Here is a 15,827-nt window from a genome sequence, read left to right as displayed (position 1 = left end):
TACCGTGAGCAACACAGATGAAGCAGCTGACGGCTGAAAGGAGACGCGAACAACGAACCAGAATCACCATTATCATCGTCTCCTCCGTGGAATCCTATAGCAGAGTTCTAAATATAACAGTCCTCATGGCAATCCGTGGCTAAGGCTGTAATTCTCCAATTCAATAACAATGGCAGGAGCTTAAATAATCAAAGGGGAGTTTTAGTTGCTTTAATTTCCTGCTCAATAATTGTTTAATAATTCCTAGGTCTTAGGATAGTTTTTCTGATTGTTGGGATAATTGTATTGCTTAATCTGATTATTTTTGGAGATTATCTTGGCTGGATTATTATTTAGCATTTTTCTCATGTTTCTGCATTGTGAAAGCAAATAACTCTCAAAGACACACATTCATAATCTAGTAGAAGGACCCAAGAGGGAGAGTCTCGAGAAGGAAAATACCAAGATCCGAGAAACTATGAATGAAATAGTATGAAAAAACAATAGAATTACGGTGCAAACCCATGAAGATTTTTTGTCATGGGCACTCGACACTATACATTTTTTTTAGGGATGAAAAGTACACATGGAGTTTTCAAAATGATACGAAAATGTTGCCATAGCCATTAAGCCCACTAAGGTAACATGTCAATAAAATGTTTGTGCAAAAATACATATGAAATTTTTGAAAAAGTTCAGTAGTGATAACCATATGAATGAATTGTTTCTAGTATATATAAAAAAAACATATGAATGAAATGATTTTTTAAAAAAATGTTACTTTTGGTCCTTATAACAGTATAAGAAAATAGCAAGTTAGCAGCAGAATATTTCTAGCGGTTCAAACAAACCGCTACAAATGTACGTATCTCTAGCGGTTTTACGACAAACCACTAGAAATTAGCATCGATTTGACCATAAAAACTATGGGGCCCGCAATTTTCTAGCGGTTATTTGCCAACCGCTAGAAAATTATAGCTGTAACTCTTCTCGGGTTTTGGCGCGAACTTGGTCAAAATTCTAGCGGTTTGGTCACCTAAACCACTAGAGAATGTAAAGAGTTGTCCAACCACTAGTAAATCATACACTTTTCTAGCGGTTTTGTCGAAAACCGCTAGAAAATATTTAATTTTCCTAATGTGGTTTTAATAATTGTTAGCAGTTTCTAGCGGTTGTCGCCAATTTCTAGCAGTTAACTTAGAAACTGCTAAAAATTTGTATATTTCCCAAGGTGCCCTAAATGTGGCAGCCAACCGTTAGACATTTCTAGCAGTTTTAGCAACAACCGCTAGAAATTTCTAGCGGTTTGGGTAAAATCACTAGAAATTCGCTGCCGATATACCCCCCACGGTCATTTTCACTGTTTCATTCATTTGTGAAGCGAAGCTCTGTTAAATTTTCTCCATGAAACATATCAAAGTTCAGATTCAGTTGCAGATCCCTATTTTCAGGTAGAAATAGTAATTTATTTATAAATAATTTCTATTCTTATTTTTTATTTAATTTTTTATATTTTTGTTTATAAATAATTTCTTTTTATTTTATTTATAAATAATTACTATTTGTTGTTATTAGGATGAGTCATCGGCCAGGGAAGACGCCAGTTGATCCTGAGAGGGTAGGACTCGGTGAGGATCATTGTGATGGTGGCCATGATACTAGTGAGCCATTCCCCATCATTCATGACTACGATCTCAATGAGGAGGATCTCCTCAGCTTTAAGGAGCAGGACGATATCGAGTAGATTGAGGAGGCTCATTTTACTAAAGATGAACAACCCCATGCTGATGCTGATACTGTTGAGGAGGAGGAGGAGGAGGAGGAGTAGGTTCAGGGGAATGAGAATCCCCAAGTTGAGTAGCGTCCTGCTCTCAGACGTCAGGCCGATTTTGAGGTGGAATTTGAGGGTAAGTATTTATTTAATTTTTTTAAATTTGACAACTATTTAATTTATATAGAAATTGTTTTAATTTTTATTGATATCTAATTTATTTCTTAATTAAATTTTACAGATTTTGAGGGGAACAGGCCTTATAGGAGGCTGACAGCTAGAGAGCTGTCTATGATGACAAGCGAACAGGTGGTTGTGCCGCTCAATGAGTTGGGCCAACCGACGAAGAAAGGTGGCCTATTGTACAAGTATATGTGCCTCCTTATCAGCAATGAACGCTGTTCCCCATCTACGTGCAGGACTGGAAGAAGATCACCTCAGAGAAGAAGCAGTAAGGTTGGGAAATGATGAAGGTAATATAAAATTATTATTTATAATTTTTAAATTTAAATAAATGATTATATATTTTGTTTTCAAATTATTTAATTGTTTGATTGTAATTTTTTATTTATTTAACTTATTTTTTATTTATAATATTTTTAAAGTAGTTAAATGAATATATATTTTTTATTTAAATTACTTTATTATTTAAAAATAATTTGTTATTGATTTCATTAATTTATTACTTATAATAATTTTAAATTAGTTGAGTAAAAATATATTTTCATTTAAATTACTTAATTGTTTAATTATGATTTGTTATTGATATAATTTATATTTTATTTATAATATTTTTAAATTAGTTAAATAAATATATATTTTTATTGAAATTGCTTAATTGTTTGTTTATAATTTGTTATTTACTTAATTTATTGTTTTAATCACAGAGTAAATTTATACTGGGGGAGGAGTTGAAGGCCGACACGATCAAGAGGCTTGGGGTGGCATGGAAGAGCAAGAGGGCCGACCCGTGGAGGGAGAAGAATGGTAACAGGATGAGGTCCCTGCAAGAGATACTGGCAGATGTACCTGGTGGAGTCCTGGAGCAAGACTGGTCCAGTTACGTCTATTTTAGGATGTCGGCTAACCAGATAGTATGATAATATTGTATTAATTATAATTTATTTATTTTTTGTCCAATTTGACTAATTTAATTTAATTTTTTTACATTTTGCTTTAGGCTCTTTCTGCAAGAAATGCTGGGAGCGTCAGGCATCAGACGATACGTCATAAGGCTGGATCTAGGAGCTTTGCGATCACCTATGATGAGATTGTGAGTACTTGAAATAACTTTGTTAAATATGTATATGTATTTAATTTGTAACTAATTATTTCTTTTATTTCATTTACAGAGGAAAAAGACGCAGCAGGAGCGGGGATACACGCCCACTTATGGCGAGATGTGGCTGATTTTGTATATACCTCGAGACGGGCATGCGTCGGATGAGATTGAGGAGATAGCGGTAAGTAATGAACTAAATATTAATATAATATCATAGTATAAATATCATTTCATACTAATTAGCCTCTTTATATTACTTTTGATATGAACTAAATATTAATATAATATCACAGTATAAATATCATTTCATATTAATTAGCCTCTTTATATTAATTTTGATAGGCACGGATGACTCAGGTCGATACCGAGCTGTGTGAGTCTCAGGGGTCTGCCTTGGATCCCATAGCCTCACTTTTAGCGGGTCGTGGTCGGGGCGTAGCACCCTGGTTGCACGGGCTTGGACCTACACCGACTAGGTTGCCCCGCTCAGGTGGCGCTGGCCCTTCATATACTGTGGGGAGCTCTCGGTCGAGCGTGGGAGCAAAGCACCTGGGTTCTTTATCCTCAGAGGAGTTGCGAGAAGAGCTCAGACAAGAGTTGGAGGCCAACATTGAGGCTAGGGTGGAGGCCAGGATCGGGGAGCGTGATCGTCAGTTGCAGGAGCATGATGCTCAGTTCCAGTTGTAGCTTGACCAGTTCAAGGCAGTTGCTACGGCTATGCGTGATGTGATGATCAGTATAGCTCCAAACATCCCAATTCCTGATATCCCCGACATACGCTTGCCACAGTCCTGCCCCTGTCCCCCATCAGCCAGTCCAGGCCCAGCACATTCAGTAGCCTGCCTACCCCCAGCAGGAGGATCCAGCGGATGACAATCACGATGATGCTGCTTCTGCCCCTCACCCTTGATTTTCCCTGTTTTCATTGTATAGGATTATATTTGAATTTTGATTTTATGATTTTATATTCTATTTAGATATTTATTTAAATTTTATGTTTATTTGTTTACTTTAATTATTTATTTCTATAATTTTATTTATGTCAAGTATTAATTAACATTAAAATATTTATTAATTTATTACTATATAAACTTTAAAATTTATTAAACATGTTAAACATGTTAATTAATTAAAATATTTCTACAATTTATTTCTATAATTTAAATATTTCTATAATTGTTAATTAATTTATTAATTAAATTTATTAAGTATTTATTTGTATAATTAAAATATTTATATAATTTATTAGTTACTATATAAAACATGTTAAACATATATTCTTTTAACATTAAAATTTATTCTTGAAATATGTATTTTAACATTTAACAAATCATAGAATTTATTAATTTAATAAATATTTATAATTTGTTAATAATTTTGTTTATATCAAGTATAAATTAATACATTATACTAAAAATGTTAATAATTTATTGCGGAGTATTTAAAATACTTTTGGAATATTTAATGTTTAAAAATATTATATTATTTCTAGGGTTTAGGAACCGCTAGAAAATTCAAGCCAAATTCAAATTTCCTTCCTCGAGTTTCTAGCGGTTTATAACTACTAGAAAATCAAGAAAATTTGTAGCGGTTCTAAACTGCTAGAAATTGTATAACCGTTGTCACATTCAAATTTCATCATGGTGTGAATTTTCTAGCGGTTATAAAGTGCTACAAAAATTTCTATTCATTGAAACCGCTAGAAATTTCTAGCGGTTAATAACCGCTACAAAAAATTGACCGTTACATAACCGTTGGCAGCCTCCTTTATAAGCTAAAACACTCCAATTGAAATTCATTTTAACTTATCTTTGAGCTTCCTGTGTCATATGTTCATGAAATTTGAGCAATATTAGTGATGGATCGGTCGTGGATCAACTTACACCGGTCGTCTCCACAATACCTAGCTGGTCTAAGCTATTTTTTAGATTTTGCTTTTGCCAATGCTGCCTTAAATGGTAAGATTCAGTGTCCATGTCCTAAATGTAATTTCAAGAAGCGGCATCCCAGAGATATTGTTAGAGAACATTTGATCTTTAAGCCCTTCCCGCGAGAGTACGTATTTTGGCAAGTACATGGGGAACGGCCAGATATGATTGCTGAGTCAGTTCCAGTAGTTTCACAGAAGGGAGTTCGAGTGGATGAAGCCGATGCCGTGAACGATGCTGTGCGTGGTGCTTTTGGTCCCGTCCCGGTCCCTTTTTTGTCCCGTCCCGGTTTGTCCCGTCCCGAAAAATTTCGGGACGGATCCGTCCCGTCCCAATAAGACCGGGACCGGAACCGGAACGGGCCGACCGGGACGGGCCGGCCTTGAACACCCTAACTGTATGTTATACTGGGTATGTTATACTGGGGAGATGATGCAAACAAGGAGATTTGTACGAGATGTAAGACGTCACGCTATAAGTCGGTATGGAAGGAGAAAAAGCAAAAGAAGAAACCAGCCAAAATTCTCTGGTACAATTTATTACAATATGCTACTTGTTCTGTCTCTAAATATTCGATATTTGAAATTCTAAATACAATTGATTATGATGTGTTACTTGTTTAGTCTTTAAATATTCGGTATTTAAAATTTTTAATACATTATTTTGTTAGATACTTTCCTTTGAAACCACGGCTGCAAAGAATGTATATGTCATCAAAAATGGCTCAGCACATGAGGTGACATGCGACTGAGGAGATAGAAGGTTAAGGCACCCACGAGATTCAGAGGCGTGAAAAACATTTGATGCGAAATTTTCAAACTTTGCCAGTGATCCTAAAAATGTACGTCTTGTGTTGGCAATCGATGGTTTTAATCCCTTCAGAAACATGAGCACAAGTTACAGTATCTGGCCGATGGTGTTAATTCCATACAATCTACCAGCTTGGATTTGCATGAAGCAGAGCTCCGTTTTGCTTTCCATGATCATGCCTGGCAAGAAAGTACCAAGAAATGATATAGACGTATACTTGTAACCGTTGATACACGAATTGATCGACCTGTGGACGAATGGTGTTGAGGCATATGACTCATATGAAAAGCAACTATTCAATCTCCGTGCAGCCTTGATGTGGACAATAAGTGATTTTCCCGTTTTAGGAACTTTGTCCGGCTGGAACGTGCATACTGGGTTGGCTTGTCCTGAGTGTAATTTTGATTCCGTGCCATGTCTCCTTCCACATAGTCGCAAGTGGTACTTCATAGGACATCGACGGTTCCTCAATTCCAAGTACTGACTTAGATTGCAACGGATTTGCTTTGATGGGAAACAGGAGAAGAGAGATCCTCCTGTTACTTTGTCTGGTGTGGATATTTTGTGGCAGTTAGAAGATGTTAATGTCGAGTTTGGTAAGAGTGTGGATCCCGAATGATTGGGACGACGATCTCGTGGGACATCTGATACGCAACCTATGCAATGGCGGAAGAGAAGCATATTTTTCACTCTTCTTTATTGGGAATCTAATTTGCTACGACATAGTTTGGATAGTATGCACATTGAAAAAAATGTGTGCGATAATGTGCTATATACATTGCTCAACGAAGCTGGAAAGTACAAAGACCATCTTGCAGCTAGAAAAGATTTACAGGCCTAGGGAATTCGTGAAGAGGCTTGGCCTGATGAAAACGATAAGTTTCAACCAGCTAAATTCACCTTGACGAAGCAGAACAAGAATATCTTCCTCTCGACGCTGAAGAACATAAAAGTATTAGATAGATATTCTAGCAACATCTAAAGGTGTATCGATCTGTAGGCTCGAAAGGTTACTGGGTTAAAAAGTCATGACTCCTATGTTCTTATGCAACAGTTACTTCCATTGGCCTTGAAAGACACACTTCCTTATGATGTATCAGTGGTTTTGGTGGAATTGTGTTCATTTTTCAAGAAGTTGTGTGCGAAGGTCTTGATAGTGGAAAAGCTTGATTAGCTGCAAAATAAAATTATTCTTACACTTTGTCACTTGGAGATGATATTTCCTCCATCATTCTTTACTATTATGGTTCATTTGACTGTCCACCTTGTTCGAGAAGCAAAGGTTGCTGGCCTAGTTCACTGTCGATGGATGTACCCTATAGAGAGGTACTAGATTATCTTTTATCCTTGCCTCTTTAAATTTCAGATTGTTGTTTCATTTGCTCACAATTATTAATGCAATATTAACTTGCAGGTACTTGAGAAAATTAAAATCATATGTTAGGAATAAGGCGTGGCTTGAGAGGTCAATAGCAGAAGGTTATTCCAGAGATGAGGTTTCTGTTCAAGGTACTTTGACGACATGGAGACATCTTTTAACCGCCTGCGTCGCATAGATGATTCTCCTCCTGGTCGTTCCACGTCAACTTTATTTCCTCCTGTCGGGAAACTAGTTGGAGGATATGAATTCTTCAGACTCACTCCTATAGAGAAATTCCAGGCACACAGACACGTTTTGATAAATTGTAGCCAAGTTGAACCCTTCATGCAGTAAGTATATCATATAAGCTCACTAGCTTTTATACTTTATATTTGTTTCTCACTGACTCTTCTAACAAATTACACTTTACTGTAGTGAGTTTAGAAGTTACCTTGGGCGTTAGCTACAGGGGCGTGCGCGTTCTGCTGACATTGATAAAAGAGCCAATAAAGAGTTTTCTAGTTGGTTTACACATCGAATACATAATGACAGCAGCCCATACACAGATGAATTTAAAGCACTTTCCCTCGGTCTGTTAGACTATGCACAAAGGTTTACCGCGTATAATGTCAACGGTTTCAAGTTCTGTACAGTTGGACGTGATTAGGGATTGTTCACACAAAACTCTAGAGTTTGCGGGACATTCGGGAAGAGATGTTATGCTAGCAGCAGTGATGGCGATATGCGTTTTGGAGGCGTCACTTACTATGGAAAGCTAATTGATATTATTGAGTTGAGTTACTAGCTTTTCACCGTGACACTGTTCAAGTGTTCCTGGGCAAATACGATAACTTCACGGGGACTTACTACTGACCACTTGGGCATCACCTTAGTTAATTTCTCTAGACTTATTTATACGGGGGCATCTGAAGATGATGAGCCATATATCCTTGCTTCCAAGACATACTAGGTTTACTATGTTGAGGAGGAGAAACATAAAGACTAGAATATGGTCGTTCACCTCAAGACACGAGATCTTTATGATATGGGTGATGGTGACATTATTTACGACAGCGAACCCTTCCAACCCCCGAATTTTGAAGACTTCTTTCCTCAAGGAGATGATAATTTGCCAATTATAAGGTATACGTCTTTTCTTAAATTATTTAAATAATTAACTACTAATTACTAATTTCTTCTAAATACATTATAATTCTAAGATAATTTTTTTAAATATGTCCTTTCAGGCCAGATGATGATGAAGAATAGTAGCATCAAAAATTTTTATTATTAAAAAAATTTTTCCTTCCATAAATACATATGTATAAATTAAAATTGGTTTAGTTTTTTGAAAAATAAAAAATTATAATTTTAAAAAAAATTATAATTTTTAAAAAAATTATAATTTTTGGTTAGGTAACCGCTACAAATACTAGCGATTACTTATACGCTAGAAAATGGATAAATAGCTACAAAATGCACCAAAACGCTACAAAAAAACCGCTACAAATATGTCGTTGATCTCTATAAATATCATATCACCTCTATATTTATTTACCCCATCTCTTTTCTTTCCTCTCCTATTCTTCCTCATAATTCTCTCTTTTTTTCTTACTCTCTCATATGGTGGTTTTTTCTCTTCACTATATGGTAAGTGAATTTTATTTTATAAGTCCTTATATCTTTTATTTGTCTTTACTTATAATTTACTAACATATTTATTTCTCTTTTTCTTTCAGATTTTTCTTCTTCACACTTGTCATGTCCTCCTCAATTGATTCAAATACTTCTCAACATAACAGTTTAGGTTCAATATTACAAACTATCTCATCTTCAATTCAACTATCTTATTAAATCTTCAATTCAATTATCTTATTAAATTAAATTCACTTCTTTTGACACACTCATAATTTAATTACATATTGTTTATTAAAAAATTCAAATATATAAAAAGTAATACATAACTAATTATACAAATTAACAAAAATTTTCCAATATAATCTATTTAATGGTTTTTAAATTTATAATATTATATTTTTTTAATAATCAAACACCACAAATTTTTTTTGTTCCTGGAAAAACATTTCTAGCAGTTCAAAACTACTAGAAATAAAAAAACAGCGGGACAAATTTCGTGAAATTTAAATTTTGCGCCAAATTTCTAACGGTTCAAACTGTTAGAATTGTTTTGGCTCCAATTCAAAAATTTAATTTCCCGGCAAAATTTGATTTCGTTCAGAACTTTGTAGCGGTTATATAACTGCTACAAATTTTTTTGCTTTTTCGAGCGGTTTCTATCCGCTAAAAATTTCGTCTCCTACTACTAGATTTTTCTAGCGGTTAATTAACTGCTAGAAATTTTCTGGCGTTTTGACCATACTGTGTAGCGGTTGCCATAACCGCCAGAAATTGTTTCTTACACTTGATTTTCTAGTGGTTTTTGTAACCGCTACAAATGTTATTTGTTGCGGTTAAAACAACTAGAAATGTCTTATTTTAACCGCTACAAAATACATGTTTTTTTGGTAGTGTAATACTTAATTGATTAATTTGGAGAAATCAAGCAAGTTACTAAATTACTTTCAAAATATTTATATGCATCGTTTTTTTCCTAACTAATTTACCTTATTTATAAATTGATGTATAATTTAATGTTACAAATAAATTTTTAGAGAGATTATATAATATAGGCTATAATTAAGTAATTTCATAACTTCCTTAATATCCTGAAGTTATTCAACTAGGTCTTGTATTAAGAATATAATATAGTATTTATTATATACCCAAAAAAAAAATCATTATCATGATTTTGATTTCGGAGAGGAAAATCAAGAATAGAGTCAACAAAGATTAGATATTAACATCAATCAGAAAAATCAAACTGTAAAGGAAAGTAACAACAAAAATGGAAAAACTATTGAAAATATTGCTGAACTAGTCAAACGTCCAAAGACGCAGGACAAAACGAAGAAGGTGGCTTACCTTTTCCCTATTCCCTGGTAGTAATGATTCGCCCATATGATGGTAGCCTGCCTTTTCTCGTCTATCTTTTACATAATCGTGGCTGCAAGTGCATAATTTTAAACCAAGGTTTAGTTTGTGGAGAAAATTTAAGCATCTTCACATTTTATGAGCCTTTGTTGTGCTTGTGCTGGCATCACGTTGGGCTACTTGAATCATGAAGCTTATTGCCTCGAGTATTTAATATAATAACTATTTAACTAATTTAGATAGATTAAAAAAGTTTATTAAGTTAGTTATTTATAATAAATATGAGTTGAATTTCCTAAAGTATCTTTTTAATCATGACTATTCTTGGATAGAACCTTATTATATGTATAATCAATAAGGATATTTTAGAGAATGATGTAAATTTGAGAGAAAAAGTGTATTGATATTTAATATTTGGGACTGAATACAATTCCTAATTAACTCTTAAATTAAGGAGCGCAGCGTAGGTAGTAGTTACAAATTACTAGAAGATGCTTATGAAATTAAATTGTGTTTGGAACATAAGTATTATTATTCCACCTTTCCTTAATATAAGAGCTACGTGCTACGTGATTAGTTTGAGTAGATCAAGAAAATTTGTTAAGTTAGTTAATTATTTGTAAAAAAATAAGTGTTATCTTTATTAAAATATTCTTACTAATAATATGTATTAACTAAAACTACTATTTGATTGAATTTTTAACATGTGCAACTACTACAAAGATTATTTTGGAAAAAAAATAGATAAATATGAAAGGCAATGTAGATTCAAGTCTTATATTTCGGATTAAATTGAATGTCAAACTAGCTTTTATATTAAAGATCTGAGGGAATACATTCACATCGTGCAACATCTAAACATGGAATAATAAGAAGGAAATTGAGAGATAAAAAGAGTTTGGATTACCCCGGACTTATATGTGAATGACATAGATGAGATATGAAGACTGAAATAATCTTGGATTGCTCCATTGCTACTGTGGATGATTCCATTGCTTTATTGAAGAGTTTGTCCCAAATTGCAGTTACATTCAGTTGTTTTAGATGATAGTAAAGAAGTCCTTCGTGACGAAGTCCTGGGATGGTTCTTTGCGTTTCAATGCCTCTTAAGTTGATGAAGACATCATTGCTTTCTTTGAAAATTAGTGACGGCCGCTTCATGACGACTTCAATGTCCTATTTCATTAAACCAAAGTAAAAAAAAAACTGGCCACGTGTCACTTTTTGAAGGATATTTTAAGATAATTACTAAAATAAATTAAGGACGTATTCAGAAAGTTGAAAGCAATTATATGCTCCTTGTGTTGCTTTTTATTATAAGAGACAATATTTGGATAAGGCTTATTCCTATTTAGAGGAAACAGTTAAAGGTTGTCTCCAATTTTTGTTGTTGTTGATTTCCCATTTTTTGCCCCATTTAATTATTCACACTAATGTCTGCATTTATTAGCAAGGTAAATTGTCGATGAATGATAAATTCTCTTTCTCATACTCCCTTAAAAAAAAAAAAGGATATTTTTGAAAAACAGTATTACATTATTTTTCATATTTATTATTTGTCACTAATTGTAACCGATTCTTTTATCAATATGACTTGGTTAATTGTTTCACAAATTGACATTTTAATTAGGATGTATCTATGTAGACTTCAAACTCCAAATGAAAAGAGACGAAGAAATTGCATGAGCACCAAAAGTCGGTCTAACATGAATTAAACGCATGCTGTTTCATTGTCTCTAGATTTTTCTGGGAAAATCAAGTTCAAAAGTAGATTCATTCTCTCTAGATTTTTCTGAGAAAATTAGGAACTAAGTCCCCAGAGATCGACAATTAACCTTACCCAGGAGAAAAAAGAACGAAATTAATAGTAAAAAAAGCCCCCTTAAGTATCATATGCGATGATTCAAACCATTAAAATTTGGTCAATTTCTAATAAGATGGCATGGAAGAAGAAGAGACGATCAAAGAGAGAGAAAAGACAAATCCCCGTTAACATATATCCATAAATTGGCTAATCTAGTTAGCTACGTACGTACCTCACGCATGCTGATTTGGCGAGAATAGATTAACAGAAAACTCAAAAAGTCAAGTAGATAAACGTTAGTAACGAAGCAGAAATTAAAATGGAAGAAGATTATTACTCCTTCAGAGGTAAACTCAGATTCTCCATCTTGCTTTTGAAGTCTTTCAAATCTTCATCTCTCACGTACTCATCAATAGCGTCTTCCATAGCTTGCTTCTGAGCAGAAAAACCTCAACAATATGCTATTTTTCTGCAAACAGCTTTCGAATCTCTCTAATCCAATCTAGCCCGGACATGATAAGATAAAATGTCAGGCCATTTCCTCCACCTAATCAATCAAGTACAATATAGAATAATGGCCTTTAGAATCAAAGTCAACACCGCGTTTGGATTTATTAAAGTGGAAACTGGGGAAGTCGTTGCTTCATCGATGCTTCATCAAGCCATGATGTATTTTCCATGTAAGTTCAGTGAACAATGTGAATCTCCTGGTAATAATTTCTTATATGTATCACTACAAAAATCTAGACTTTCAGCGACCACTCTTCCTATCGCCACTGAAGCTCGCTTTCAGCAGCGACATTTGTTGCCGTTGAATCTTCTTTCAGCGGCGACGCTTCTTGTCGCCGCTGAAAGCTCTTTCACATTTTTTTATCATTTTTTTTGTAAAAATTTTATGTTATAATCTTTTATTTATATAATTAAGTAACTTTGATAATTAATGTTTTTTATGTATTTTTGTGTTAGAGAGAGACTAAAAGAAAGATAATATGTTGTTTGAGAGAGAAAGGGAGAGGAAGAAAGTTTGGAGTGTGTGTTTAACACACATATCCCATATCCAAATGTTTGAAAGATGGAATAGAAAAACATTATGCATGGGAGAGAAATGAGATGGAGGCATGCATGAAAAAGTATGCAAGTTTGAGTGATGGGATAAGTAATGAAGTATAGAGTGTGTGTGAGAGGTGAGAGATAGATGTAAATATTATTGGAAGAGAGATAGTCTGTATGCGTGAGAGAGAGAAGGATATTATAATTGAAAGAGATAACATAATTTAATATATGTGAGAGATTATTATAATTAAATTAGTGTGAGCATACTTAATTGACATAATAATATTTGATGATGAACATATGTATGAGAGGATTGAGAAATAAAATTATTGAAGGAGATAATATAATTAATTAAAAATGTGTAAGAGATATAGATAATAAAATCATGTATATAGTTAATTAAATATTATTACTATTTATATTTTTAATTTAAAATGTGATTAATTAAATTTTGTAAAACATATACGGTTGCATATTATATATATATTTTCTATTGCCCAATGGCTTCAATTAAATTCCTGGCTGGCCACGCTTGTTCATTCCAGTGTAGAGGTCCTGTGTTCGAGTCTGACAAATACCCATTTTTTACACATTAATTTTGGCTCAAAAAGGTTTAAAAAAATAAGGTTAAAAAAAATTTAATGTTACCTGGCTGGTTCAAACAGGGGACCTGGTAATTATAATAGCTAACACTCCCCCTACCACTGAGGCTACATGTGTTATTGGCAAGGCTGGCGCATTGTTTTTATATCTAAAGTTTCTTATTTTGAAACCCAAAACAATTTAACCCGCCCTAATTTTCTGAAAGTTTACTTTTCCCTCGCTCTCACTAGACCAGCACCGCGCACGAAGAGAAGTTTCAAGCATCTAACTTATTCCAGCGTCCATCTGTGCTTAGTCCATCACTTCCAGCGTTCTTTCTTGCTGTCATCCATGTAAGTGCGCTGATCTTCTTCTTCGCTTGAAATCTTGTAGTGCTGTATTTTTTTCCCCCTTTCTTGTTCTGTATTTTGAGATCCCTTTTTTTTTTTCTCTGGCATTAAATTTCACAGCTGAACACAGAAGGTTGCGAGAAGCGAGTGGATCCTCGTTGGGTGAAATCGTTGTTGGAGGCTTGCAAGAACAAAGATCCATTGCAACATTCTTCTGGCTGCAATCAAACCAACAAATTCTTCCCCAGTTTTTGTGTTACCTACTTGCAATTATACTGCAAATTCTGCCCTAAAGCAACCAATAATCACCTACATGAAAACCATATAGTACTTCCCGTGGGTGTCTCCGTAATTATTTTATTTGTACATATATACTCTCCCTTTCAAGGTTACCGTGTTAGTTAATAATTATTATGTGTACTTGTATTTTCCAGGTTCACAAGGCTTCGCATGAGAACTGTTTGCATGCAAATCAGGTGTCCAAGTTACTTGATATCTCAGACATACATCCTTTCATTATTAATCATAAACAAGTAGTTTTCATCAACAGAAGATCATGTCAACAAACCAAGTCTCAAAGTAATAAATCTTGCTACACATGCAAGACTTGTGGAAGAGAATTCCAAAGAGAGAGTAAGTTCTGCTCAGTCCAGTGCAAGGTAAGACGATCCTTTTCTTTTCTTTTCTTTTTCAACAACGAAATTCTTGTTCTTGATTATAACTTGTTTTGCACTGTAGAGCGAAAGTGGCGAGAATTTAGAGCTGAAACAAAAATCCCAAGGGGAAGAACCTCCCGCCAAGCCTCAGTCTTATCGGAAGAGGAGCAGGAAAGGGGTTTAATTGTTTAATTGCTTTTATTTATCTATCATTTTTAATATAACTATATTCTAATTCTGGCTATAATTTTCTGAACAAAGTTGATGTGAATCTGAAACGGTGAAACCTACAATAGTTTGGAGACCATATGCTCTTCATAAATTGGGTTTGAGATTTCAGCATAGAGGGGAGGGTACGGATCGGATTTGAATCCTTTATTTGTTCTTGTTTTCCTCTCTCCACATTTCATTTCTGTTATTTAGAATTATTGAGATTAGCTTTTAATTTAAAAGGTACATATACGTAAGCTGAGTAGAAGTCGTGAGATCATGAGTCGTATTCACATTTCATGGTGATGTTAACTAATGAGAATGGTTTTATGGGTCTATTTGTGGAGACTCTTTCCAAGAATGTTTGAGCCCTCAACATAATCATGCATGAAGTTAGGTTAGTTGGTTCAGGACAAGAATGTTTTTTTTTTTGTTACATTTTATTATTGGGTTTTACAGTTACCTCCCTAATAAGTTAACTGTTGAAATCTTTTTTATGCATCATTTTACAGTTTTCAATAAAATTGTGATGAAAGTGTTAATTATTGATGGAGTAAATTGGAAGTTTATTGATACTGTTACATTAATTATATGCATGTTAACAAAAAGTTGTATATTTGGACCTTGTAGGATTAGCAAAACCTGCATGAGAAGTATTATATTATATATCCACACACATATATATAGAGACTAGTATATTGTTTTATGTTTGGTTTCCAATCGGATTGCTTTTGCTGTTCAAGATGGGAAACTTGATTACTCGGGAGAAGACTAGGAAATTTTAAATTATCATAAGTGATTAGCAAAACTTGAGTACTGTTGTTTATAGATGCTTTTTATTATGATATATATAATGATCTTCATCCATTCCAATTTGACAACCTGCAAGAAACAAATAGTTAGGCAGCTTTGTACCTTGCAGAAAACTGTTTTGGAGGGGGATATTACAACAGAAGATAATAAGACTTCGCTTGTACGTTTGATTATTATGAGATCTCTTAATAGTGCAAGCAAAAAGGATCACTAGCTAGGGCGAGTAGTAAAGCTCTCG

General features: G+C 34.0%; 2 long non-coding RNA genes across 2 annotated transcripts; one reads left to right on the top strand and one right to left on the bottom strand.

The window, feature by feature from the left end:
• Window positions 1-5,478: 5,478 nt before the first annotated feature.
• On the top strand, window positions 5,479-14,147 carry LOC114759661 (uncharacterized). Its single transcript, XR_003741938.1, has 3 exons — window positions 5,479-5,489; window positions 13,843-13,913; window positions 14,041-14,147. It is a non-coding gene; the product is annotated as an uncharacterized LOC114759661 (long non-coding RNA).
• Window positions 10,117-12,435, bottom strand: LOC114759663 (uncharacterized). The gene is made up of 3 exons (XR_003741939.1): window positions 12,263-12,435; window positions 11,029-11,297; window positions 10,117-10,194 (listed from the first exon to the last, which is right to left on the bottom strand). It is a non-coding gene; the product is annotated as an uncharacterized LOC114759663 (long non-coding RNA).
• Window positions 14,148-15,827: the final 1,680 nt, after the last annotated feature.

Source organism: Neltuma alba, unplaced genomic scaffold (genome assembly GCF_004799145.2).
Source record: "Neltuma alba isolate B1F8T4 unplaced genomic scaffold, ASM479914v2 tig00010875_pilon, whole genome shotgun sequence".
Taxonomy (NCBI): domain Eukaryota; kingdom Viridiplantae; phylum Streptophyta; class Magnoliopsida; order Fabales; family Fabaceae; genus Neltuma; species Neltuma alba.
Note: the sequence above shows the minus strand (reverse complement) of the source record. Positions and strands in the feature narration are given on the sequence as shown.